This window comes from Phyllobates terribilis, unplaced genomic scaffold (genome assembly GCF_046119375.1).
Source record: "Phyllobates terribilis strain yellow unplaced genomic scaffold, ASM4611937v1 Scaffold_4__5_contigs__length_816908805, whole genome shotgun sequence".
NCBI classification, from domain to species: Eukaryota; Metazoa; Chordata; class Amphibia; order Anura; family Dendrobatidae; genus Phyllobates; species Phyllobates terribilis.
The window spans coordinates 682710284-682736143 of NW_027362764.1; the positions used below are offsets into that span (position 1 = coordinate 682710284).

Below are 25860 nucleotides of genomic sequence, written 5' to 3' on the forward strand. Positions count from 1 at the left end.
TCTTCAAAAATGGCTCGGCGCAGGGTCTCCTGCAGGCTAAACCCTTCATCGCGGTAATGTGACAGAAAGAGCAAGCTGGACCCGTAACTTGGGGGCTGAGCGAGACGTCCAGGGGTGAATGAAGGAAGAGGGTGAGATGGTTGCCAGTGACTTTGAGCTGCTCTTCAGGGGGGAGGGTCGTGTTGCCTGCAAAGGCCTTCTGCTTGGGGTTACCGGTGGTTGCCTCCAGCCACCCGGGAGACGCTGGTCCTGGTGAAAAGGAGCCTAGTATTAAAAGTAAAGAAGCAACAATGCTGGAGGCCCACGGTGATCAGAAGGATGCTGGTATTTTGCAGAGATGAAATAGCGCAAGAGAGAAAGCAAATGAAAAAAAGAAAAGAGAATGAATGTGTGCACTTGTGAAAGGGAATGGAAAAAAGGCATAGAAGAGAGTGCCCCCTGCTGGTGGAAGGAAGGAAAAAGCAAAAGCCTACAGCACCTGGCATTCCCAGGTGGTCTCTGTTAAATGGTTAATTATGGAAATTCATTTGGAATGTTAATCGATAATCATTTTTCTGAGTTCTATGCCTCAGCCATCGTGTCTAGTTGACATGCGCTATTTGTGTGTGTATTTTTGGTTCACTACCATATGTAGAACAGGTGTCCATACGACTGGCTATAAAAGCCCATGGTACAGAAAGGGGGGGCTCTCTTGCTCTGCCCACCCCACAAGACACAGAATCTTCATGCTGAGAAGCAGATGACATGTAGGCCTGGACACATGCTGGACAAAGACATGATTTACCAGCCAGGATCCAAGGAAAGATGGGTGAATCTCAACAATTAAGCTAATTATAGACAAATGGACAATTACTTTATAATTAATTATTGTATGTACCTGCTGCAATCTGATTCTTTTTAATGGACAATCCAAGAATAAATAGATACATTTTTTTATAATAATATCGTGATATTGATACTTTGAGAAGTCCTCAGTAGAAAAAATAATACAGGAAGAGTATTATTTTACAGTCTCCCATCCAAGTACTAACCAGGCCCAACCCTGCTTAGCTTCTGAGATCAGATGAGATCGGGCGTGTTCAGGGTGGTGTGGCCTAGGCAGAGACAAGCCTCTCACTTGCTGCTTTTCTACTTTGACGTCTGGCTGCCGGCTGCCCTTTCCAGTGCTCAGCAAGACCAGGTCCTTTTGTGCTTTCCCTTCTCTTCAATTTTTTTGCTGGCTTCCTTAAAAGGTCTTGTAGACACAACGCCCCACTCAGAGCCGCTGAGCTCACTGATCGGCTGCAGCGCTGTCGACGGAATGTCAGCTTCACGGCCAATGCCACAGGCCGGGAGCAGAGGCGAGACTCACCGGTAGACCCGGGTAGGGTGAGTAGAGCGCGGTTACTTGCTTTCTAATAGGCTGCAGCCGGGGATTAACTTTTAATGAAAGGGAACAATCCCTTTGACTGTCTGCAGCGCGCCACAACTAGGAAGCGCACTCTCACACACAAGCCAGCATGTGCGAGTGTAACATACCTGGCGGCGTCCTTGCATAGTGGTCCATCTCCCACTGTGCAAGAGCGCGCACTTGATCTCCTGTCCAGAATGTCTCTCTGGCTTCCCTCCATGCTGTCTGTTTGTGTCTGTTTCTGCTGCTTAAGGGCGGCGCCCGATCACTTCCTGCTTTTTGTACCTGCTGTAGGTCACACCCCTTGTGCGTCCTCAGCCTATTGCTGTCTGTCACCTGGTATATAGCTCAGCTGCTTCCATCTATCCCTGCCTGAGCATAGTGTTTCATTCAGTGTGTGCTTGCACTCTGAAGGTGCCAGGTCCCGTTCTTTGTCTCCTGCCTTGTGGTATCAGTTCCCGTGTCTGAACTGAGTCCTGTCTATGTCTCCTGCCTTGCGGTATCAGTTCCCGTGTCTGAACTGAGTCCTGTCTTTGTCTCCTGCCTTGCGGTATCAGTTCCCGTGTCTGAACTGAGTCCTGTCTATGTCTCCTGCCTTGCGGTATCAGTTCCCGTGTCTGAACTGAGTCCTGTCTGTGTACTCTTGCCTGCTGCCTCTCCTGGAGGCTGTATTTCCAGTCCTGTCTGAACACGCTCCTAACCTGTTCCTCCCGCCTTCTAGGGGCCGATTACCTAGACCCGCTCCTGTATCTTGTCTGTCCTGTCTGAACACGCTCCTTGCCTGTTCGTCCCGCCTCTCTGGGGGCCGTATTCCCAGACCCGCTCCTTTATCCTGCTGCAGTGTCGGTCTCCTCCGTACACTCAGTTCCAGTCTGAACTCTCTCCTATCCTTTACCTGTTTTGCCTCTATGTCCGTTCCCTTCCTTTTTCTGCAGAGTCTGAACTCGTACCTAACTCCTGCTTGTTGTCTCTGTACTCCCGTTTGTGAGTTTGTGGTCCACTCGCTACTTCACTGCAAGTACCCTGTGGGTATCTGGCTCTGCCTTTCTCTTCCTGTCTGTTCCATGTGAACAGAGCCCTGTCCCCCCTGCTCTGCTTTGTTTGCCGCTCTGCGGTTTCCGCTCTGCTCCTGCCTTGTTTACCGCTCTGCGGTTTCCGCTCTGCTCCTTCCTTGTTTACCGCTCTGCGGTTTCCGCTCTGCTCCTGCCTTGTTTACCGCTCTACGGTTTCCGCTCTGCTCCTGCTTAGCTTGCCGCTCTTGCGGTTTCTGCCCTGCTCTTGCCTTGCTTGCCGCTCCTGCAGTTTCTTCTCTGCTCCTGCCTTGTTTGCCGCTCTGCGGTTTCCGCTCTGCTCCTGCCTACTTAGCCGCTCTGCGGTTTCCGCTCTGCTCCTGCCTACTTAGCCGCTCTGCGGTTTCCGCTCTGCTCCTGCCTTGTTTACCGCTCTGCGGTTTCCGCTCTGCTCCTGCCTTGTTTGTCGCTCTGCGGTTTCCGCTCTGCTCCTGCCTACTTAGCCGCTCTGCGGTTTCCGCTCTGCTCCTGCCTTGTTTACCGCTCTGCGGTTTCCGCTCTGCTCCTGCCTTGTTTACTGCTCTGCGGTTTCCGCTCTGCTCCTGCCTTGTTTACCGCTCTGCGGTTTCCGCTCTGCTCCTGCTTAGCTTGCCGCTCTTGCGGTTTCCACTCTGCTCTTGCCTTGCTTTCCGCTCCTGCGGTTTCTGCTCTGCTTCTGCTCGCTGCTCCGGCAGTCCCGTCCTGCTCTGCATCTGCTCGCTGCTCCGGCAGTCCTGTCCTGCTCTGCTTGCGCTCGCTGCTCCGGCATTCCCGTCCTGCTCTGCTCTTGCCCACCGCTTCGGGCATTCCCTCTCTGCTGTGTTTGGCTACTGCATCTGCGGTTCTGTTTCTGTGACCCAGTCTGTACTGGGTCTTGTCCTCTCTGTGCTCCAGCCCATCCTTTCTGCCAGTACCTCCCCGCCTGCATACTCGCCTGTATCCACCCGTCTGCATACCTGCCGTGTTCGCTTATATCCACCAGTCTGTGCCAGCCTAACCTGCCTGTTCCAGTAATCCCTGTGTGGGTCAGCCCCCGTGTCCGGAGTTTGACCTGGAGTAGCACCTGGTCCCTCTGCCCGGTTTCTCCTTGGTGCACTGGCGTCGTATGCCGTCGTGCCACCTTGGTCGGATCGGCCAGATACTTAGTCACGCCCCTCTAGGCACTCTCCGGTTCATGGTCCAGTGGAACCACTACTCCCGCACACGCCAGTCAGTCCGGGCGTGTGCATAACAGCATGCTCAGGCCATGGTTCCCGTTGAGCCCCACGGCCTTCGCTCTCTGAGACGTTTTCTAGTGAATACATGCATTAAAAATAAATAGATAAATTTTTTTTTCCCTTAGCTGAGTTCCAGGCGAATTACGCACCGTCCAGATGGATCTATCAGCTCTCGTTCCTGCGGATCCGCCACGTTACTATGGGGATCCAAGACAGTGTCGTGCATTTGTGGAGCAATGCATGCTACACTTTAAGGCCTACCCTCTCTATTTTCCTTCCGATTGGGCTAAAGTGGCCTTTATGATTGACTACCTAGCGGGTGATGCCTTGAAATGGGTCACCCCCCTATGGGAAGCATGGGATCCTGTCGTCCTTGACCTGCAGGCCTTCCTGGTGGCCTTTCGTGTGGTCTTCGAGGACCCTAAACCTGAAGCCCCTGCTGAAGCTTCACTTCCCAATATCCCGGAGCAGCCCCGATGGGTAATGTGTGTGGGTAGCGCAATAGTCCTCCAGCCCAATGAGACTACTGCCCACCCAGAATCCTCACAGGGTGACTATGCTTTCCGGAATACTTCTCCCAACCTCAAGAGGCAGTCCAGACGTGCTAGACGTAGAGGCAAGCCGTCACGCCAGGGTCTGTCCTCCGTGAGACCTCCTGACCCCAACCTTGAAGTCCCTACTGAAGCTTCATCTCCCTGTATCCCGGAGAAGCCCCAACGGGTAATGTGCGTGGGTAGTGCACCAGTTCTCCTGCCCGAAGAGACTTCTGCCCATCCAGACTCCACACAGGAGAACTTCCTGCACCCGGCATCAGATGCTTCACCCACTTTAACCGGTGTGCATGTCCAAAGATGCTCCAAAGCTGTGGTTACCTCAGAGTCTGTGCACCTCTACTACCTGGTGGAGGTCCCCCTGTTGCCTCCTGAATCCTCCGGGATACCACTTGATAACAAATGGAGAGAGACTTCTCTACACCCGGTACTCGATACTTTGTCCGCTTCGTCCTGTGAGCCTGACAATGGGTACCCCAAAGTGGTAGTTACCCCCGAGTCTCTACACCCCTCCGACCAGGCGGAGGACCTCCAGTTGTCCCCTGAACCCTTCGGGGTGCTTCCTGGTAGCGAAAGGACAGAGACTCTCCTATACTCTGTACCTGATACCTCGCTCGCTTCGTCCAGTGAGTCCAACCTAGTGTACTCCGAAGCAGAGGTTAACCATGAGTCTCTACACCCCTCTGACCAGGCGGAGGACCTCCAGTTGTCTCCAGAACCATTCGGGGTGCCACCTGGTGGTGAATGGACAGAGACTTTCCTATATCCTGGATCTGATACCTCGCTTGCTTCGTCCAGTGAGTCCGACCTAGTGAACTCTGAAGCAGAGGTTACCCGTGAGTCTCTACACCCCTCTGACCAGGCGGAGGACCGCCAGTTGTCTCCAGAACCCTTCGGGGTGCCACCTGGTGGTGAATGGACAGAGACTTTCCTATACTCGGTACCCGATACCTCGCCTGCTTCGTCCAGTGAGTCCGACCTTGTGTACTCTGAAGCAGATGTTTTCTCTGAGCCTCTGCACTCTTCTGACCCGGCGGAGGACCTCCAGTTGTTTCCTGAATCCTCCGGGGTACCACCAGATAACAAAGAGGCAGTGACTTTTCCTCATCCTGTACCTGATAACCCGTCTATTTCTTCCTGTGAGCTTGACAGATGTACCTCGAAGCAGAGATTACCCCCAAGTCTCTGTCCCCCTCCAACCCGGTGGAGGACTTCCAGTTGTCTCCTTTACCCTCTGGGATGCCACCTGAAAGTATGTGGAGTGAGACTTCCTTGTGTGCTGTTCCTGGTACTCCACCCATTTCGTCTGTTGCTAAGGGTGGCTGGATGGGAGGTAGCATCCTAGCTACCCAGAGGAGACCAGTTTTTCCGGTGGACAGTGGAAGTGATCTCTTCGAAGGGAAGAATTGACCCTCAAATTCCCTGCGGGAGATTCTGGCAGGCCTGAAGAAGAGGGGGCGTAAGGGGGGGTACTGTAACATACCTGGCGGCGTCCTTGCATAGTGGTCCATCTCCCACTGTGCAAGAGCGCGCACTTGATCTCCTGTCCAGAATGTCTCTCTGGCTTCCCTCCATGCTGTCTGTTTGTGTCTGTTTCTGCTGCTTAAGGGAGGCGCCCGATCACTTCCTGCTTTTTGTACCTGCTGTGGGTCACACCCCTTGTGCGTCCTCAGCCTATTGCTGTCTGTCACCTGGTATATAGCTCAGCTGCTCCCATCTATCCCTGCCTGAGCATAGTGTTTCATTCAGTGTGTGCTTGTACTCTGAAGGTGCCAGGTCTCGTTCTTTGTCTCCTGCCTTGCGGTATCAGTTCCCGTGTCTGAACTGAGTCCTGTCTATGTCTCCTGCCTTGCGGTATCAGTTTCCGTGTCTGAACTGAGTCCTGTCTTTGTCTCCTGCCTTGCGGTATCAGTTCCCGTGTCTGAACTGAGTCCTGTCTATGTCTCCTGCCTTGCGGTATCAGTTCCCGTGTCTGAACTGAGTCCTGTCTGTGTACTCTTGCCTGCTGCCTCTCCTGGAGGCTGTATTTCCAGTCCTGTCTGAACACGCTCCTAGCCTGTTCCTCCCGCCTTCTAGGGGCCGATTACCTAGACCCGCTCCTGTATCTTGTCTGTCCTGTCTGAACACGCTCCTTGCCTGTTCGTCCCGCCTCTCTGGGGGCCGTATTCCCAGACCCACTCCTGTATCCCGCTGCAGTGTCGGTCTCCTCCGTACACTCAGTTCCAGTCTGAACTCTCTCCTATCCTTTACCTGTTTTGCCTCTATGTCCGTTCCCTTCCTTTTTCTGCAGAGTCTGAACTCGTACCTAACTCCTGCTTGTTGTCTCTGTACTCCCGTTTGTGAGTTTGTGGTCCACTCGCTACTTCACTGCAAGTACCCTGTGGGTATCTGGCTCTGCCTTTCTCTTCCTGTCTGTTCCGTGTGAACAGAGCCCTGTCCCCCCTGCTCTGCTTTGTTTGCCGCTCTGCGGTTTCCGCTCTGCTCCTGCCTTGTTTAACCGCTCTGCGGTTTCCGCTCTGCTCCTTCCTTGTTTACCGCTCTGCGGTTTCCGCTCTGCTCCTGCCTTGTTTACCGCTCTGCGGTTTCCGCTCTGCTCCTGCTTAGCTTGCCTCTCTTGCGGTTTCTGCCCTGCTCTTGCCTTGCTTGCCGCTCCTGCGGTTTCTGCTCTGCTCCTGCCTTGTTTGCCGCTCTGCGGTTTCTGCTCTGCTCCTGCCTTGTTTGCCGCTCTGCGGTTTCCTCTCTGCTCCTGCCTACTTAGCCGCTCTGCGGTTTCCGCTCTGCTCCTGCCTTGTTTACCGCTCTGCGGTTTCCGCTCTGCTCCTGCCTTGTTTACCGCTCTGCGGTTTCCGCTCTGCTCCTGCCTTGTTTACCGCTCTGCGGTTTCCGCTCTGCTCCTGCTTAGCTTGCCGCTCTTGCGGTTTCCACTCTGCTCTTGCCTTGCTTGCCACTCCTGCGGTTTCTGCTCTGCATCTGCTCGCTGCTCCGGCAGTCCTGTCCTGCTCTGCCTCTGCTCGCTGCTCCGGCAGTCCCGTCCTGCTCTGCATCTGCTCGCTGCTCCGGCAGTCCTGTCCTGCTCTGCTTGCGCTCGCTGCTCCGGCAGTCCCGTCCTGCTCTGCTCTTGCCCACCGCTTCGGGCATTCCCTCTCTGCTGTGTTTGGCTACGCATCTGCGGTTCTGTTTCTGTGACCCAGTCTGTACTGGTCTTGTCCTCTCTGTGCTCCAGCCCGTCCTTTCGGCCAGTACCTCCCCGCCTGCATACTCGCCTGTATCCACCCGTCTGCATACCTGCCGTGTTCGCTTATATCCACCAGTCTGTGCCAGCCTAACCTGCCTGTTCCAGTAATCCCTGTGTGGGTCAACCCCCGTGTCCGGAGTTTGACCTGGAGTAGCACCTGGTCCCTCTGCCCGGTTTCTCCTTGGTGCACTGGATTCGTATGCCGTCGTGCCACCTTGGTCGGATCGGCCAGATACTTAGTCACGCCCCTCCAGGCACTCTCCGGTTCATGGTCCAGTGGAACCACTACTCCCGCACACGCCAGTCAGTCCGGGCGTGTGCATAAAAGCGAGCAATCTGGCCGTGACGGGGCGGGCTCCGAAGGGTCCATGCAAAGTCTGTGCCGTCCCTACAGGTGTGGTTTGTTTAGCAGTGATTCACCCGCCACATCAGGTGTCTTCAAAAATGTCTCGGCGCAGGGTCTCCTGCATCCTAAACACTTCATCGCGGTAATGTGACAGAAAGAGCAAGCTGGACCCGTAACTTGGGGGCGGAGCGAGACGTCCATGGGTGAATGAAGGAAGAGGGTGAGATGGTTGCCAGTGACTTTGAGCTGCTCTTCAGGGGGGAGGGTCGTGTTGCCTGCAAAGGTCTTCTGCTTGGGGTTACCGGTGGTTGCCTCCAGCCACGCGGGAGACGCTGGTCCTGGTGAAAAAGAGCCTAGTATTAAAAGTAAAGAAGCAACAATGCTGGAGGCCCACGGTGATCAGAAGGATGCTGGTATTTTGCAGAGATGAAATAGTGCAAGAGAGAAAGCAAATGAAAAAAAGAAAAGAGAAGAATGTGTGCACTTGTGAAAGGGAATGGAAAATAGGCATAGAAGAGAGTGCCCGCTGCTGGTGGAAGGAAGGAAAAAGCAAAAGCCTACAGCACCTGGTATTCCCAATCGGTCTCCCATCCATGTACTAACCAGGCCCAACCCTGCTTAGCTTCCAAAATCAGATGAGAGCAAGCGTGTTCAGGGTGGTGTGGCCGTAGGCAGAGACAAACCTCTCACTTGCTGCTTTTCTACTTTGAAGTCTGGCTGCCGGCTGCCCTTTCCAGTGCTCAGCAAGACCAGGTCCTTTTGTGCTTTCCCTTCTCTTCAATTTTTTTTGCTGGCTTCCTTAAAAGGTCTTGTAAACACAATGCCCCACTCAGAGCCGCTGAGCTCACTGATCGGCTGCAGCGCTGTCGACGGAGCGTCAGCTTCACGGCCAATGCCACAGGCCGGGAGCAGAGGCGAGACTCACCGGTAGACCCTGATAGGGTGAGTAGAGCGCGGTTAGTTGCTTTCTAATAGCCTGCAGCCGTGGATTAACTTTTAATGAAAGGGAACAATCCCTTTGACTGTCTGCAGCGCGCCACACCTAGGAAGCGCACTCTCACACACAAGCCAGCATGCACACGTGCTCGCACGTGACAACACCCCCTATCTGCCCCTACAACCTCTCCGTCACCATGCATCAGACTCTCCTGCCTGTTTTATGATTTCAGGGCCCTAGCAGGAATCACCCCCCCCCCCTCCCCAATTCCTTCCTTGCCTTCATAGAATCATAGAATCATAGAATCATAGAATGGTAGAGTTGGAAGGGACCTCCTGGGTCATCTGGTCCAACCCCCTGCTCAAAGCAGGATTCACTAGATCATCTCAGACAGATGTCTGTCCAGCCTCTGTTTGAAGACGTCCATTGAAGGGGAACTCACCACCTCTCGTGGCAGCCTGTTCCACTCATTAATCACCCTAACTGTCAAAAAGTTTTTTCTAATATCTAATCTGTGTCTCCTCCCATTTAGTTTCATCCCATTGCTTCTAGTCTTTCCTTGTGCAAATGAGAATAAAGATGATCCTTCTACAATGTGACAGCCCTTGACATATTTGTAGACAGCTATTAAGTCTCCTCTCAGTCTTCTTTTTTGCAAGCTAAACATTCCCAAATCCTGCAACCGTTCCTCATAGGACATGGTTTGCAGACCAGTCACCATTCTGGTCGCTCTTCTCTGAACTTGCTCCAGTTTGTCTATGTCTTTTTTAAAATGTGGTGCCCAAAACTGTACACAGTATTCCAGATGAGGTCTGACCAAAGAGGAGTAAAGACCGATAATGACTTCACGTGATTTAGACTGTATGCTTCTGTTAATACATCCCAGAATTGTATTTGCCTTTTTTGCTGCTGCATCACACTGTTGACTCATGTTCAGTCTGTGATCTATTAGTATACCTAAGTCTTTTTCACATGTACTGTTGCTTAGCTCTATTCCTCCCATTCTGTATATGCTTTTTTCATTTTTATTGCCCAGATGTAGTACTTTGCATTTTTCCCTGTTAAAAACCATTCTGTTGGTTGCTGCCCACTGCTCCAGTTTATTTAGGTCTTTTTGAATCCTCTCTCTCTCTTCTCTAGTATTAGCTATCCCTCCTAGCTTTGTGTCATCAGCAAATTTAATCAGTTTACCCTCAATTCCTTCATCTAAATCATTGATAAAGATGTTGAACAATACAGGTCCCAGGACGGAGCCCTGTGGTACCCCACTTGAGACATTCATCCAGCTGGATGTGAAGCCATTTACAACCACCCTTTGAGTCCGATCACTAAGCCAGTTATGAATCCACCTAACAGTTGCCTGGTCCATTGCATACTTGGTCATTTTTTCAATAAGGATGGTGTGAGATACTTTGTCAAATGCTTTGCTGAAGTCAAGATATACTATATCTACAGCATTTCCCTGATCCACCCAGTCAGTGATTCTGTCATAGAAGGAAATTAAGTTAGTCTGACATGACTTGTTAGTTACAAACCCATGCTGACTCTGGTTAATCACTTCATTCTTATCCATGTACTTACATACATGTTGTTTAATAATTTGTTCAAAGATCTTTCCTGGTATAGAAGTCAGACTCACCGGCCTATAGTTCCCTGGGTCCACCTTCTTCCCCTTTTTGAAGATAGGAACAACATTTGCTCTTCTCCAGTCTTCTGGGACTTCTCCTGTTCTCCAAGAATTTTCAAAGATTATGGAGAGTGGTTCTAAAATTTCTTCTACGATCTCCTTCAGTACTCTGGGGTGTAATTCATCTGGACCTGGAGACTTGAACTCATTTATGTTAGCTAAATTTTCCCTCACAATCTTTCTGTTTACAGATAACTTGGATTCCTCTATTTCTTTAAAAGGACAGTGAAGATCAGTTGATGCTAAATTTTCTTTCTGAGAGAAAACAGATGCAAAATAGGAATGAAAAAGTTCGGCCTTCTCTGCATCCTCTCTTCCCATTTCTCCATTTTCATCCTGTAAAAATCCTATAGCATCTTTGACTTTTCTTTTACTTTTGACATACCCCCAAAATCCTTTTTTATTGCTTTTGACATCTCTTTCAAGCCTTAATTCATTGTCAGCTTTAGCTAACCTGATACGTGCCCTACAGGATCTGCAGACTGCATTATAATCTTCTTTAGATATGCCTCCCTCTTTCCATTTAATAAACATTTCTTTCTTTCTTTTTAGCATGTGTTTAAGTTCTGTGTTCATCCATCCTGGTTTCCTTAAATGCTTCCCATTCTTCCTACTTTTCGGGATTGTTAACGATTGTGCTTAGAGAATCTCATTTTTAAAAATTTCCCATCCTTCCTGGACATTTTTGTCCTTAAGGACATCCAGCCATTGGATCCTTCCTATTCTCTTTCTGAGTCTCTTAAAATCTGCCTTTCTAAAATCTAACCTTGAAGTTTGAGTCTTCACATGTCTTCCTCCTCTAGTTATCCAAAATTCTATAATAGCATGATCGCTGCCTCCTAGGGTCCCAGCCACCTTTACCTCCTCAACCATTTCCTCCCTGTTTATAAGGATTAGATCCAAAGTAGCAGATCCCCTTGTTTTCTCCCCTACCTTTTGGAAGATAAAGTTGTCAGCAAGAGAGGATAAGGATAACCTTCCTTGCACTGAGGTTAGCTCTTTGTCAGCCGTCTGGCTTGGTTACACAAGCTTCTTTGCAGAGAAACATGTTACTTCTGCTGGCCCTCGCTAGGCGGCCGGCATCCAAAACCTTCCCTGGGCACCTGCTGAAAGCCTGGCCCCTTCACGGCCCCGGGTGCTTTTAACGCCATCATTTCCACATGGCGAGCTGCGGAGTCAATAAGCACTCCTAGCCGTGGCAAGGAGCTCGGTGTCAGGCCTGCGTGAAGGCGGCGGGGTAGCGTACTTAGCTGCCAACTGGCTCAGAGGCCTTGGGGCTTCCATCATCTAAGTTACTTAAGGTCGGTGTCCGGCAAGGCGCCGTTCCATGCTAGCCGAGCTGGGCAGTAGGGCAAAACGTCATCAAAATGGTCTACAGCACCCGGTGTTCCCAGGAGGTCTCCCATCCAAGTACTGTCTGAGCCCAGCCCTGCTTTGCTTCCGAGATCAGACGAGATCGGGCGTATCCAAGGTGGTATGGCCAGTAGACGCTGCTCGATCCATCGCCCGGCCAGCCTTTCTCAGGATCGCTTGGTGGCGAGCAATCTGGCCGTGACGGGGCGGGCTCCGAAGAGTCCATGCAAAGGCTGTGCCGTCCCTACAGGTGTGGTTTGTTTAGCAGTGATTCACCCGCCGCATCAGGTGTCTTCAAAAATGGCTCGGCGCAGGGTCTCCTGCAGGCTAAACCCTTCATCGCGGTAATGTGACAGAAAGAGCAAGCTGGACCCGTAACTTGGGGGCGGAGCGAGACGTCCAGGGGTGAATGAAGGAAGAGGGTGCGATGGTTGCCAGTGACTTTGAGCTGCTCTTCAGGGTGGAGGGTCGTGTTGCCTGTAAAGGTCTTCTGCTTGGGGTTACCGGTGGTTGCCTCCAGCCACGCGGGAGACGCTGGTCCTAGTATTAAAATTAAAGAAGCAACAATGCTGGAGGCCCACGGTGATCAGAAGGATGCTGGTATTTTGCAGAGATGAAATAGCGCAAGGGAGAAAGCAAATGAAAAAAAGAAAAGAGAATGAATGTGTGCACTTGTGAAAGGGAATAGAAAAAAGGCATAGAAGAGAGTGCCCCCTGCTGGTGGAAGGAAAGAAAAAGCAAAAGCCTACAGAACCTGGTAGTCCCAGGCTGTCTCCCATCCAAGTACTAACCAGGCCTGACACTGCTTAGCTTCCGATATCAGACAAGATCAGGAATGTTCAGGGTGGTGTGGCCGTAGGCAGAGACAAGTCTCTCACTTGCTGCTTTTCTACTTTGACGTCTGGCTGCCGGCTGCCCTTTCCAGTGCTCAGCAAGACCAGGTCCTTTTGTGCTTTCCCTTCTCTTCAATTTTTTTGCTGGCTTCCTTAAAAGGTCTTGTAGACACAACTAGTGTTGAGCCACCCCCGTAGTGTTCGAGTTCGGTTCGGTTCGTCGAACACCCGTGTGTTCGCCGAACTGTTCATCGAACTGTTCGTCGAACACCTTCGAACACCGTTAAAACCAATGGCAGGCAAACAAAAATACATAGAAACACATAGAAAACACCTTCAAAGGTGTCCAAAAGCTGACAAACTGCTCAGAAGACATAACTAACACATGGAAAAGTGACAAGTACATATAGTCATGCGAAAATAAAAGAGGTGGAGGAGTAAAAGGAGGGGGAGACACAGATATAGGCATGTCATGCCCTTCTAAAATCCAAAAAGTGAGAAGCCGACACAGCCAGTCCGTTCCTGCCCGTGCCACCTCCGTGTCGCCGGGTTTGTGCCAGAGCCGCGGTGGACCCTGACGGCCAGCCCCCCTCTCCTAATACTGGTGCCTGTCCGCTGGTGGGTCGAGCCCCCCGCGGTGGGGGGGGGAGTAACATCTGCAGAAGAAAGACCATCTTCCAGCCAAACTAACATGTCGACTTCTTTTCTTGGACAATGTGATACGATCCCTTTGTTACGGACACGCCCATCGCTACAAATTCCAGATGAGGCACAAAAACAGCAGGTGCTTCAGCGGATATCAAGTGCTCCTTCAAGTGGGCTCTCCTCCACCTCAACTTCAACATCACAAATACTCCAGTCCTCAGAGGTGTCACCCCAATCGCACTTGCTTCCTCACAGCTCCCAAGTCTCCAGCTGCCGGTCTGAGTATGGGGTAACACAGATGGTTGAGTCTGCACAGCTGTTTACTCATACTATAGCCTGGGAAACGGAGGTCTGCTCCAGAGCTTCTGTTAATCCAGACGAGGAAATGATCTGCACTGATGCCCAGAATCTTTATAAGTCGGATCCAGGACCAGATGAAGAAGGTTCTGAGCATAATGTAGACCATTGTTCCCAAACTGTAACTCCTGTTGGTGGAGACAATGATGAAGACGATGATGAGACTCAAATACCTGATTGGAGCGACAACTTGACTTTTCGGTCAGGGCAGGAAGAGGTTGGCTTTGAGGACGACGGGTGTGATAACACACAGGGTGATGATGACAAGGTTGGAGATCCCACTTACTGTCAACCCACAGTCAGCCAGTCGATGAGGTCACCCGGGCCTTTGCCTGGCCTTTGGGATGTCGCGGTGGTCGGCTCCCTGGCCCGTACCCTGGGGTCACTCTTTAAAAGGGTGGATAATTGTTAATTTTATAAGAGTTTGTGACACCACCTGTGGTATCTGGTGAGAAGCACCAGCGCTGCAGCAGTCCACTGAGGCCCGTGATAAGGCAGCTCGATGGTATAGCTCCCCACAGGTGGAGCTAGGTCTCAGGTCAGCGTATGCAGGGGGAATGCAGGACAGGCGAGACCCAGCTGGGTCAGAGCAAGAACGGAAACGGACACGGTAGTCACTTCAGTACCTTTTACTGGAGGAAATTCAGGCACATCCTGGAGCACTGTAGGGTGAAGGGTGCATATCAGGATCCTCCCCAATGAGCGGGTGTAGGGCCTCCTGTTTCTTGCCTCTGCGCAGTAAGTTTCTGACCTGCCTGGAGCTAGGCCTAACTTTGTCTCTGTCCTGCGCTGGCTGACCTTGTGGTAGGGCCTTCTCTTGAAGTTCACGCTCCCAGTATGCGGGGCCTAAGCGTCTCCTGGCTCTGTTACGTATCAGTACCTTAGCGATCCTGGGACTTGTAGTTCTCCAGGGATTCCGGTTATGCCTTACTGGCTCATAGAGATCCCGGTAAGCTCGGATCCGGTGTCCGGTAAATGCTTCGGGGTGAGCTTGTTAAGCTCCTCTGCCCCTTATGTACTAACTCGCCACTCGCCTTCGGCCTACTCGGGCCCTCAATAGGCTATACACACTAACGGCAGCTTGCCGCGCTTCACCGATCTTATGACGCCGGCACACCTTAAGCTCTATCTGGGCTCCCTGAATCTAGCTAGCAGGAGCCTCGTGCTCCACTGCTGAACTATTAACTGAGTTCTCTAGACTAGACTGAGCTCCACTGCAGACTGACCTCTCTTAGGCTTCTCTACTGCAGGAACTCTTCAGAGGAACTGATCTGCCTAGCTCCACCTTCCCTATTTATATCCCTAACGGGCTCCCTCTGCTGGTCTGAGGTGGAAGGTGGAGATGTGTGAATGTTTATGGGGCCTCTTGTGGAGGATTCCATCAATACACTCTTCTAGGATCTGTGATACCAAGCGCAGCGGGGCGTCACAGATGCTATTGACGACGAGGTTAGGTTGCGCCTTCCTGGACAGAGACGGAGTACTGGAAGCACGTCAACAACTGCATCCTCAACCACAGCTCCGCCTCTGACCACAAGTCGTAGTGGCTCTTCAGGTCGCATGGGCTCTAAGCCTTGCATAGCCTGGGCATTTATTCAGATCGATAAGGATGACCCAACTCGTGTTATCTGTAATATTTGTCACCAAAAGCTAAGTAGAGGCTAAAAAATCCATAGTTTGAGTACTTCATGCATGTACCGTCACATGGATATGAAGCATAAGTTGCAGTGGGAAGCTCACTGTGCTACAATGCGGCCTAGCAGGCTGGGCCAACCACCGTCTGCCCCATCTTGTGCATCCGCGGCCTCTTCATCCTCTGTGACTGGGGGGACAGCAGTCACACATGTTTTTGGACGCAGACCTGCCACCTCTTTACCTGCAACAGCCAGTGTGATTGGCAGGTCATCAGTTCATTGGGAAGTGGAAACACCTGCTGGTGTTGAGAGCTCTCTGACATCGAGAGCACCACCTTTGGATCAAGGCAACCTAACATGTCCGCCTGCATCTTCCTCACAGACCGGCAGTTTGCCAGGGACACCCTACTCAACCCCGTCAAAGCACAACAGCCAGCCCTCGGTCCCTCAGATGTGGACAAGTAAAAGACCATTTCCTCCTAGCCATGAGAAAGCTAAGAGGTTGAATTTCACCATCTGCAAGCTGTTGGCTACAGAAATGCTGCCTTTCCGCCTGGAGGACACAGTGGATTTTTGAGACCTTATGTCCGTCGCAGTGCCCAAGTACCAGATGCCCAGTCGGCACTACTTCTCAAAGAAAGGTGTGCCTGCGCTCCACCAGCATGTCGCACACAACATCACCGCTTCTTTGAGAAACTCTGTGTGTGACAGGGTGCATTTCACCACAGACACTTGGACGAGTAGGCATGGACAGGGGCGTTACATGTCGCTGACAGGGCACTGGGTAACTATGGTGACAGCAGGACAAGGGGCTGCTGTCCAAGTCTTGCCGTCCCCGCGAGTTGTACGTCAATCCTCTTTATCTAGAAGTTCCTCCACTGCTTCTGCCTCCTCAACCTCCTCTCGGTCCTCCACCTGCACCCAAAGCCTGTCTGGTAATGCCACCTGCTTTCTAACTGCGCACCTCCTTACTATGCTGGCAGCAGGGCTCAACGGCATCAGTGTTTACTTTGAAATGTCTGGGAAATGTGAGTCACACAGCTGAGGACTTGTGGTCAGCTCTGGAGACCCAGTTTCATGAATGGTTGTCTCCACTGGACCTGCAACCAGGGAAGGCCGTGTGCGACAATGCTGCAAACCTGGGTGCGGCCCTTCGCCGGGGCAATGTTACACACGTGCCTTGTATGGCTCACGTGTTGAACCTGGTTGTCCATAAATTTTTAGCCCACTATCCCGGACTAGATGGCCTTCTGCAGAGGGCACGGTCGCTGTGTGCTCACTTCCGCCGTTCGCATCCCGCAGCTCAACGACTTACATCTCTACAGAAGTCGTTGGGCCTGCCAGTTCACCGGCTGAAATGCGATGTGCCGACACGGTGGAATTCAACTCTGCACATGTTGCAGCGACTGTGGCAGCACCGACAAGCCCTGGTGCAATAGTTTCTAACGTATAGCCTGGGCCAACGAGATCCAGAGGTGGGGCAAATCACACAGCAGGAGTGGTCTCAGATCAGGGACCTATGAAGTTGACGCGCCCCCTGGGCCGTGGGGTACCCGGAGCCGGGCCGGTAGACGCTGGGGGTTGTAGTCACTGTGGCGGTGACCCGGTCTGTGACCCAGGGTGGTCAATCCAACGGTAATTTCTATATATGGATTTTATAATGTCCGACTACGCCACCTGTGTAGTACGGCCAAAGGGGCGGAACAGTCCTCTGAAGCTGGTGGTTTTGCTGCAATGGTATTATTACTCACCACAGGAAGAGTGTAGCTTCAGGGCAGTGTGGGTGGATGATGGTGGTTGTAGTGCAGGGAGTCAGTAATGAACACAGAGTCCGTGTGATGCAGTCCCAAGATCTTTACTCACAGTTGTTGCAGTCCAGATTACAGGTACCAGAGCTATCTCACCCGTCGTGCTGTGCGTACTCAGTGAGGGGCTCAGTCCACCCCCAGATAGCTCCGGAGTACTTAGCAGGACCCCCTTCTGTGTGTCCTTTCTCTAGCCTTCTCCCTGCACCTCACACCCAGTGACACTTCTGTCTGGTATCCTCGGGCCTTGGCGGGCGACTTGTGTTCCATCCCCTGGGTCCTATGTGGCTACCTTCTTAGTGAGACTGGTGTGGACTTTTGCCTGCAGTACATGAAATGCTGCAGCCTCCGGTTTCTAGTTGAGCCTTGCTGTTTCTCCTCTAGTTGAGGGACCGGTTCCCCTTATCTGGCCTGACCCCTCTACCTCCTGGTAGCAGCGGGAGTACAGGTGGCCTTCTGCACGGCCCGTAGCCCTAGGGTCCCTTCGGTTCCTGGAGCCTTCCTGCTCCCACTCCTCTCTTCTCTCCTTCAGTCCTGGGCCTCCCAGGCTAGGCCCGCCTCCGGAGCAGAGCTCATGTCGAGCCTCTGCTCCTGTCACTTTTCCTCCTCTGACTGGCTTGCTCTTTCTAAGATGGCTTCCTATTTATACTCTCCCTGTCATGTGCTCCCCTAAGCTGCTTCCCTAAGCACCCACTACATAGGATCCTCCCACCAGCTAGGGACCTGGGACTGTGCGCTCCCTTAGGAGCAATCTCGCCCTAACCCCACTGCGGGTATGTGTTGGATGCAGGTGTTAAGGTCCCGAGCCATACGCCTTCCTTACCTGAGGGTGAGATACCACACCTCTGGGTGAGATGCAGTAACTCTGTGGTGACTGCACCCTCAGGGGCGCCACACACCTTTCTGCACAGTTTTGAAATGGCGACGAAGATGTTTAGTGCTGACGACGATGCCATTATCAGCATAACTATTCCGGTGATTTACATGCTGGAGCACACATTAAACAGAATTCAGAGTCAGGTGGTCGGACAAGAGGAGGTGGAGGAAGTAGAGGAGGAGTCGAATGCGGAAGGGATAACATCTCCAAGGTCCAGAAGGTTGGCAGCACCAAGGAGGCAGGCATGGGAGGGTGGGGGAGAGGGATTAAACAGGGCGCATGGTAGCAGCTAAACTGTTGAGGAAGGTGCAGGAGCCGAGGAAGAAGTGGAGGATGAACTGGCGATGGGCATGGAAGACTCATCAGATGAGGGAGACCTTGATCACATTTCTGTTGTGCGAGGTTGGGGGGAGAGGGCAGAGGAAAGAAGCATGATTCTTACCTCGCTACCAACACAACAAGGACTTGGTCCTCCTGGATGCGCAAGACACATGAGTGCCTTCTTGCTGCACTACCTGCAACATGACCCTCAGATTGCAGAATTCGAAGTAATCTCGACTACTGGGTTGCCACACTCTTAGATCCCCGGTACAAAAGTAAATTTGCCGAAATAATTCCTGCCATAAAAAGGGATTGACGCATGCAGGAGTATCTGCAGACGCTGTTGCAGAATCTTACATGTGCTTTTCCACAAAACACCAGTGGTGCACAAAGTGAATCTCACAGTTCTAACTTGCCATCCGCGGGACTGTCGAGTCTTCATCACTCAAACCGTAACAGTAACACAGTATCTGCTGGTAACAGCAATTTTGTGAAATCGTTTCACCACTTTTTTAGACCATCCTTTGCAAGGCCACAGGAGACAAGAAGTCTGACACATAGTCAATGCCTAGAGAGGATGGTGCAGGAGTATCTCCAAGTGAACATCGAAGCCATGACTGTGTCACTGGACCCTTGCTCATTTTGGTATTCCAATCTGGAAAAATGGCCGGAGCTCGCCACTCACGCCTTGGAGATCTTGTCATGCCCTGCAGCCAGTGTTCTCTCTGAACGTGTGTTCAGCGCTGCTGATGGTGTGCTGACAGTTAAGCGCACGCGGCTGTCCACTGAGAATGTAGACAGACTCACGTTCATAAAGATGAACAAATCATGGATTCGCAAGGACTTTTCTAATCCTGTGTTATCCTTGGGAGGCTAAAAGCTTGAGGATTTGGTAATATCACCTCACCAACCGTTTTAAGCAACTGTGGGGCAATTGATGCCACTTAACCCTAGAACGCATGACCATAAAAATCTACACTTTCATATACCTGGGGCCTTTTAGGCCCATGTGCAAATAATATTGAATAACTCAAACTCAAATGACAAACAACTATATACATGAAGAATACCTAGAGTTTCAAAATTCTAACTAAAGTAATCTTTCAGAAAATAGAAAACAATTAACAGGGCGGGACTGCGAGGCCCCAGGTATGCGTTCTAGGGTTAAGTGGTGTCTGTGCCACAATTTTGGGAAAAAATGGAAACTCTTTTTGGAGTCCCCTTGCTGTGTCTTACGTGACGTTGGCATCGTCAATTCCAGGTGGGTTGGGTCGCTCCCCCCCCACTTTTAACTGTAAGAAACTACATACACTATGGCTTGGGGTAACACAGATGATTGAGTCTGAAGAGCTGTTTACTCAGAGGTCTGCTCCAAATCTTCAGTGTCTGCTAGTCAGCGTAGAATTTTTAACTACATCTAGCCTAGGCAATACTTTGGGCGTAGTAGCCCAGCTGCGAAGCAAGCTGCACCGCCTGTGTATCTAATAAGAATTTTTAAATGCATCTAGCCTAGGCAGACTGTGGGGACCCCCAACCAAACCCAGACGCTCAGCCCCCCTACCGCCCCCCTTTCCTTGACAATACAATAATGTAACTCTTACAACTGGATGGGTGAGGATCGGTCACAGCTTTATTAACTCTTTATACTCATTCCATTAGAAAGACATTTTATTTCTAAAATAATTCAGCTTGTTGCAGCATGCCCTGGGTCTCCACTCCAGCAACTTGGCCAACAAGTGTAACTCTCCAACATGTCCTTTCTATTTCCAGGCCACGGAGGATCCTGCGTACTCGTATGCAGGACTTTGACCCCCACCCATCACTCTTAACGCTTGCTCCACTCCGTCCTGGAGTCCTGACAGGAATATGTCCAGTCCAATATCCATTAATTGAACACCGTCGGGCCGTATGAGGCCTGCTTTATCTCCTTCCAGTTGTCGGTGTCGTACCACTACACCGCCTCTGTCTCTTCTAAATTTTGCCATCCGAATATTTATTACCCGCCTTGTCCGTTCGATGGCCGTGATGTCTCGCGCACCTTGCCATACCGCTATCGGCACAATCTCTGACCATACTATAGCTAGTTTTGTGAAAAATTCTCTGAAGCGCTCAGTGTCTAGTTTCATTATTGCCATTAGTTATGCGCTCTTGTGATGACCTAGGTTGTTTCTCCCGGCCTGTATAACTAAGATGACCAGACATCTTGCCTCTCTCCCTACCTTGATTACCTCCATTAGTACCTGTGGACATAGCAGGCCTCTAATACCTCTCCAGTTGAAATATGTGTTATGAAACTCTAATTTCCTCCCGCCTGGGTGGACTTTCGCCCTTTAATCTGCCCAATATATATACGAGTGGCCTATCACCCACACTGTTGGCTTAGCATCACCTGTAAAAGAAACAAACCACGTTAGGATAACAAGTCCGGTCTTATGTATCTTGCCAAACGCGTGGATCACCATCTCTCTATCCTCTGAACTTCCGTTTCTGACAGTCCTGCTCTTGCTGCTTCTGTGGCCGCGCCTATGCGGAATGAGTGTGTCCCGTAATCTTTGGGGTGGTTCCCTGCCGATGTTATGCATTTATTAAATATAGCTTGGAACTGGTATCTTGATAATGGCGTCCCATCAATGTGTGATAGGAACAAATTACTTTGTGATCTGATGGTTAGATATGGTTTTACTATTGTTACCCGACTCAGTGTACCGTTTGTGGGTTGTAGAAGTACCCAAGTGCCCCTGCCCGCTGGAACCATTTTCGATTTGTGTATGCGTAGACGTATTGCATTATTGCCTATGACTACGTCCTGGTGCAATAAGCCTCCACTGGTGCTAATTTTGGATTGAGGGACTAATTCGCTTATGCATAGCGCCCCGAAGAAGGCGATCACAAATGCAGTAGACAGTAGTGTTGCTTCAAATTGTGAGTGTCATGTTAATGGTGTTAGGGATATGATGTGAGAAATCAGTTTTAGTGACACGGGACGGGACGTCTACACTCCTGACTTGGCTGACCCCTTTTCCACCCTTTTATGGATTGTCTGATGATGAATCTTTGTCACATCTCCCCAATTCAGTAGTTGGAAGTGAAATGCTACTCCGGTCAGACACCGCTGCGCTGACGCCCCTGATATGCCCCTCATCATTAGCTGGTGGAGAAATTCTATGGTGACTTGTGATCTGGCTTGTTCACATTGGTCAACCCGTCTGCCTGCTACTAGTCGTGTCCACTCTTCCCATGCCTTACCGTATGCTTGCCACGTCGACGGGGCAACTGACGCTCTGATTAATGGCATCAACTATTCGCCACTAGATCCCATAGGGAAGGTGGGCAACTGTTGTCCCGATGGGTGGGCATTGTGGAAGAGCTCTGTGAAAATCTGCCAATTGAATTGTTATAAAGCGTTAGCAGCAGCTTTAGACCCCTCAGCATAGTGGGTAGCGCGGACCCATACATTGTGTTTTAGGCACAGGAATGCTAGCCTGGGTAGTAGGCCTAGCACTGGGAGAGACGATGATGCCATCTTATTAATGCAGTGCGCTAAGCTGGTGTTTTTTGTTATGAAGCGTATATTTTTGTAAGCCAGGAGCGCGCCCCATATTTCTATTGCTACCACTATTGGGAAGAAAAATTATTTTCAGGGCTAGAAGCAGCGAAAAATTATTATTAATTGAAAAGCTGGTGGAGCTTGGTATAGATGGCCTAATACAATGAGACCCACACACTGCTAGAAGGCCAAATATTTTTTCAGAGTTAGATGCAGAAAAAAATTATATTCAGTTTGCAACCTGATGGAGGTCAGTATAGATGGACTAATAGAACAAGTCCCACACACTGCTAGAAGGCCAAATATTTTTTCAGAGGTAGATGCAGACAAAAAATTATTTTGAATTTGCAACCTGATGGAGGTCAGTATAGATGACTAATAGAACAAGTCCCACACACTGCTAGAAGGCCAAATATTTTTTCAGTGCTAGATGCAGAAAAAAATTATATTCAGTTTGCAACCTTATGGAGGTCAGTATAGATGGACTAATAGAACAAGTCCCACACACAGCTAGAAGCCCAAATATTTTTTCAGAGGTAGATGCAGAAAAAAATTATATTCAGTTTGCAACCTGATGGAGGTCTGTATAGATGGATTAATAGAACAAGTCCCACACACAGCTAGAAGCCCAATATTTTTTCAGAGGTAGATGCAGAAAAAAATATATTCAGTTTGCAACCTGATGGAGGTCTGTATAGATGGATTAATAGAACAAGTCCCACACACAGCTAGAAGCCCAATATTTTTTCAGAGGTAGATGCAGAAAAAAATATATTCAGTTTGCAACCTGATGGAGGTCTGTATAGATGGATTAATAGAACAAGTCCCACACACAGCTAGAAGCCCAATATTTTTTCAGAGGTAGATGCAGAAAAAAATATATTCAGTTTGCAACCTGATGGAGGTCTGTATAGATGAATTAATAGAACAAGTCCCACACACAGCTAGAAGCCCAATATTTTTTCAGAGGTAGATGCAGAAAAAAATATATTCAGTTTGCAACCTGATGGAGGTCAGTATAGATGGACTAATAGAACAAGTTCCACACACAGCTAGAAGGCCAAATATTTTTTCAGAGGTAGATGCAGAAAAAAATTATATTCAGTTTGCAACCTTATGGAGGTCAGTATAGATGGACTAATAGAACAAGTCCCACACACAGCTAGAAGCCCAAATATTTTTTCAGAGGTAGATGCAGAAAAAAATTATATTCAGTTTGCAACCTGATGGAGGTCAGTATAGATGGACTAATAGAACAAGTCCCACACACTGCTAGAAGGCCAAACATTTTTTCAGAGCTAGATGCAGAAAAATATTATATTCAATTTGCAACCTGATGGAGGTCTGTATAGATGGATTAATAGAACAAGTCCCACACACAGCTAGAAGCCCAATATTTTTTCAGAGGTAGATGCAGAAAAAAATATATTCAGTTTGCAACCTGATGGAGGTCAGTATAGATTGACTAATAGAACAAGTCCCACACACTGCTAGAAGGCCAAACATTTTTTCAGAGCTAGATGCAGAAAAATATTATATTCAATTTGCAACCTGATGGAGGTCAGTATAGATGGACTAATAGAACAAGTCCCACACACAGCTAGAAGGCCAAATATTTTTTCAGAGGTAGATGCAGAAAAAAATTATATTCAGTTTGCAACCTTATGGAGGTCAGTATAGATGGACTAATAGAACAAGTCCCACACACAGCTAGAAGCCCAAATATTTTTTCAGAGGTAGATGCAGAAAAAAATTATATTCAGTTTGCAACCTGATGGAGGTCAGTATAGATGGACTAATACAACAAGTCCCACACACAGCTAGAAGCCCAATATTTTTTCAGAGGTAGATGCAGAAAAAAATATATTCAGTTTGCAACCTGATGGAGGTCTGTATAGATGGATTAATAGAACAAGTCCCACACACAGCTAGAAGCCCAATATTTTTTCAGAGGTAGATGCAGAAAAAAATATATTCAGTTTGCAACCTGATGGAGGTCTGTATAGATGGATTAATAGAACAAGTCCCACACACAGCTAGAAGCCCAATATTTTTTCAGAGGTAGATGCAGAAAAAAATATATTCAGTTTGCAACCTGATGGAGGTCTGTATAGATGGATTAATAGAACAAGTCCCACACACAGCTAGAAGCCCAATATTTTTTCAGAGCTAGATGCAGAAAAAAATTATATTTAATTTGCAACCTGATGGAGGTCAGTATAGATGGACTAATAGAATGATGCTATGCCCAAAAGATTTTACTTCACTAGGTGCAGTAAAAAAATTGGTATTCTATACACAGGTGGTATATCTTGCAACACAGATAGGCTACTCCACTGACTAACACACTCTGCAATAGGCCAAAAAGGATTAGCTTTGCTAGATTCAGCCAAATGCTGTGAAAAAAACTTGCACAGCACTGGCACAGACCTGCCTGGCAAAAACTGATAGGAACTGATGTAACCTAGTCCTGAAAAGGACTCCAATTACAATTAGTCTTTACTCCCACAATCTATCTATTTAAGAGCACAGACCTGCCTGATAAAAGTCGTAGGAAATGCTGTAACCTAGTCCTTAAAAGGACTGCAATCACAACTATTCCCTACTCCCAAGCTATCTGTAGATTTGTGCGAAAATTGGCTTGAAATTAACAAGGTATAGCGCACACAGCAACAGCGGTGCCGTCTAACACGCAGCTGCAGCAGTGAGAAAATGGTGGCGACGGGGAAAATGGCTTGGTCTTATAGGGCAAGGACATGTGACATACACTGCCAATGACACATGCCCTTGCTTGTGTGAAAAAAAGCACTTCGCTCCGTGTGTGCGCTGCTGATAGGCTGACAGATTGCACCTCCCCACTGCAAATGCGGGAAAGAGAAAAAAAAATGGAGATCTTCTTTGTTACTGCAGAGATCCATCCCCTGCCCCTCCCCCCACCCCGCTGTACACTCAAACTGCGTATTAACATTCATTTTCATCATTACTGAGAAAAAATCCAGTTATGATTTTGGTGCACGAACAGTTATCGAACATAACCTCGAACAGCCGAATTTTTCTCAAATTGTTCGTGTTCGCCGAACGGCTCGAACACCGCCCAAAACAGCTCGAATTTGAGATTGGCGAACAGTTCGAGTAGAACAACGCTCATCTCTAGACACAACGCCCCACTCAGAGCCGCTGAGCTCACTGATCGGCTGCAGCGCTGTCGACGGAACGTCAGCTTCACGGCCAATACCACAGGCCGGGAGCAGAGGCGAGACTCACCGGTAGACCCGGGTAGGGTGAGCAGAGCGCGGTTAGTTGCTTTCTAATAGCCTGCAGCCGGGGATTAACTTTTAATGAAAGGGAACAATCCCTTTGACTGTCTGCAGCGCGCCACACCTAGGAAGTGCACTCTCACACACAAGCCAGCATGCACACGTGCTCGCACATGACAACACCCCCTATCTGCCCCTACAACCTCTCCGTCACCATGCATCAGACTCTCCTGCCTGTTTCATGATTTCAGGGCCCTAGCAGGAATCAACCCCCCCCCTCCCCAATTCCTTCCACACCTTCCTTGCCTTCCTTGCACTGAGGTTAGCTCTTTTGCAGCCGTCTGGCTTGGTTACACAAGCTTCTTTGCAGAGATACATGTTACTTCTGCTGGCCCTCGCTAGGCGGCTGGCATAAAAAACCTTCCCTGGGCACCTGCTGAAAGCCTGGCCCCTTTACGGCAACAGGTGCTTTTAACGCCATCATTTCCACACGGCGAGCTGCGGAGTCAATAAGCACTCCTAGCCGTGGCAAGGAGCTCGGTGTCAGGCCTGCGTTAAGGTGGCGGGGTAGTGTACTTAGCTGCCAACTGGCTCAGAGGCCTTGGGGCTTCCATCATCTAAGTTACTTAAGGTCGGTGTCCGGCAAGGCTCCGTTCCATGCTAGCCGAGCTGGGCAGTAGGGCAAAACGTCATCAAAATGGTCTACAGCACCCGGTGTTCCCAGGAGGTCTCTCATCCAAGTACTGTCCAAGCCCAGCCCTGCTTTGCTTCCGAGATCAGAAGAGATCGGGCGTATCCAAGGTGGTATGGCCAGTAGAC

The 25860-nt window shown here is 49.9% G+C and overlaps 4 pseudogenes; all 4 read right to left on the reverse strand.

The window, feature by feature from the left end:
• Positions 1-8342: 8342 nt before the first annotated feature.
• Positions 8343-8461, reverse strand: LOC141268080 (5S ribosomal RNA; annotated as a pseudogene).
• A 3320-nt stretch (positions 8462-11781) lies between these two features.
• On the reverse strand, positions 11782-11901 carry LOC141267335 (5S ribosomal RNA; annotated as a pseudogene).
• A 606-nt stretch (positions 11902-12507) lies between these two features.
• LOC141270307 (5S ribosomal RNA) lies at positions 12508-12626 on the reverse strand (annotated as a pseudogene).
• A 13114-nt stretch (positions 12627-25740) lies between these two features.
• LOC141267632 (5S ribosomal RNA) lies at positions 25741-25860 on the reverse strand (annotated as a pseudogene).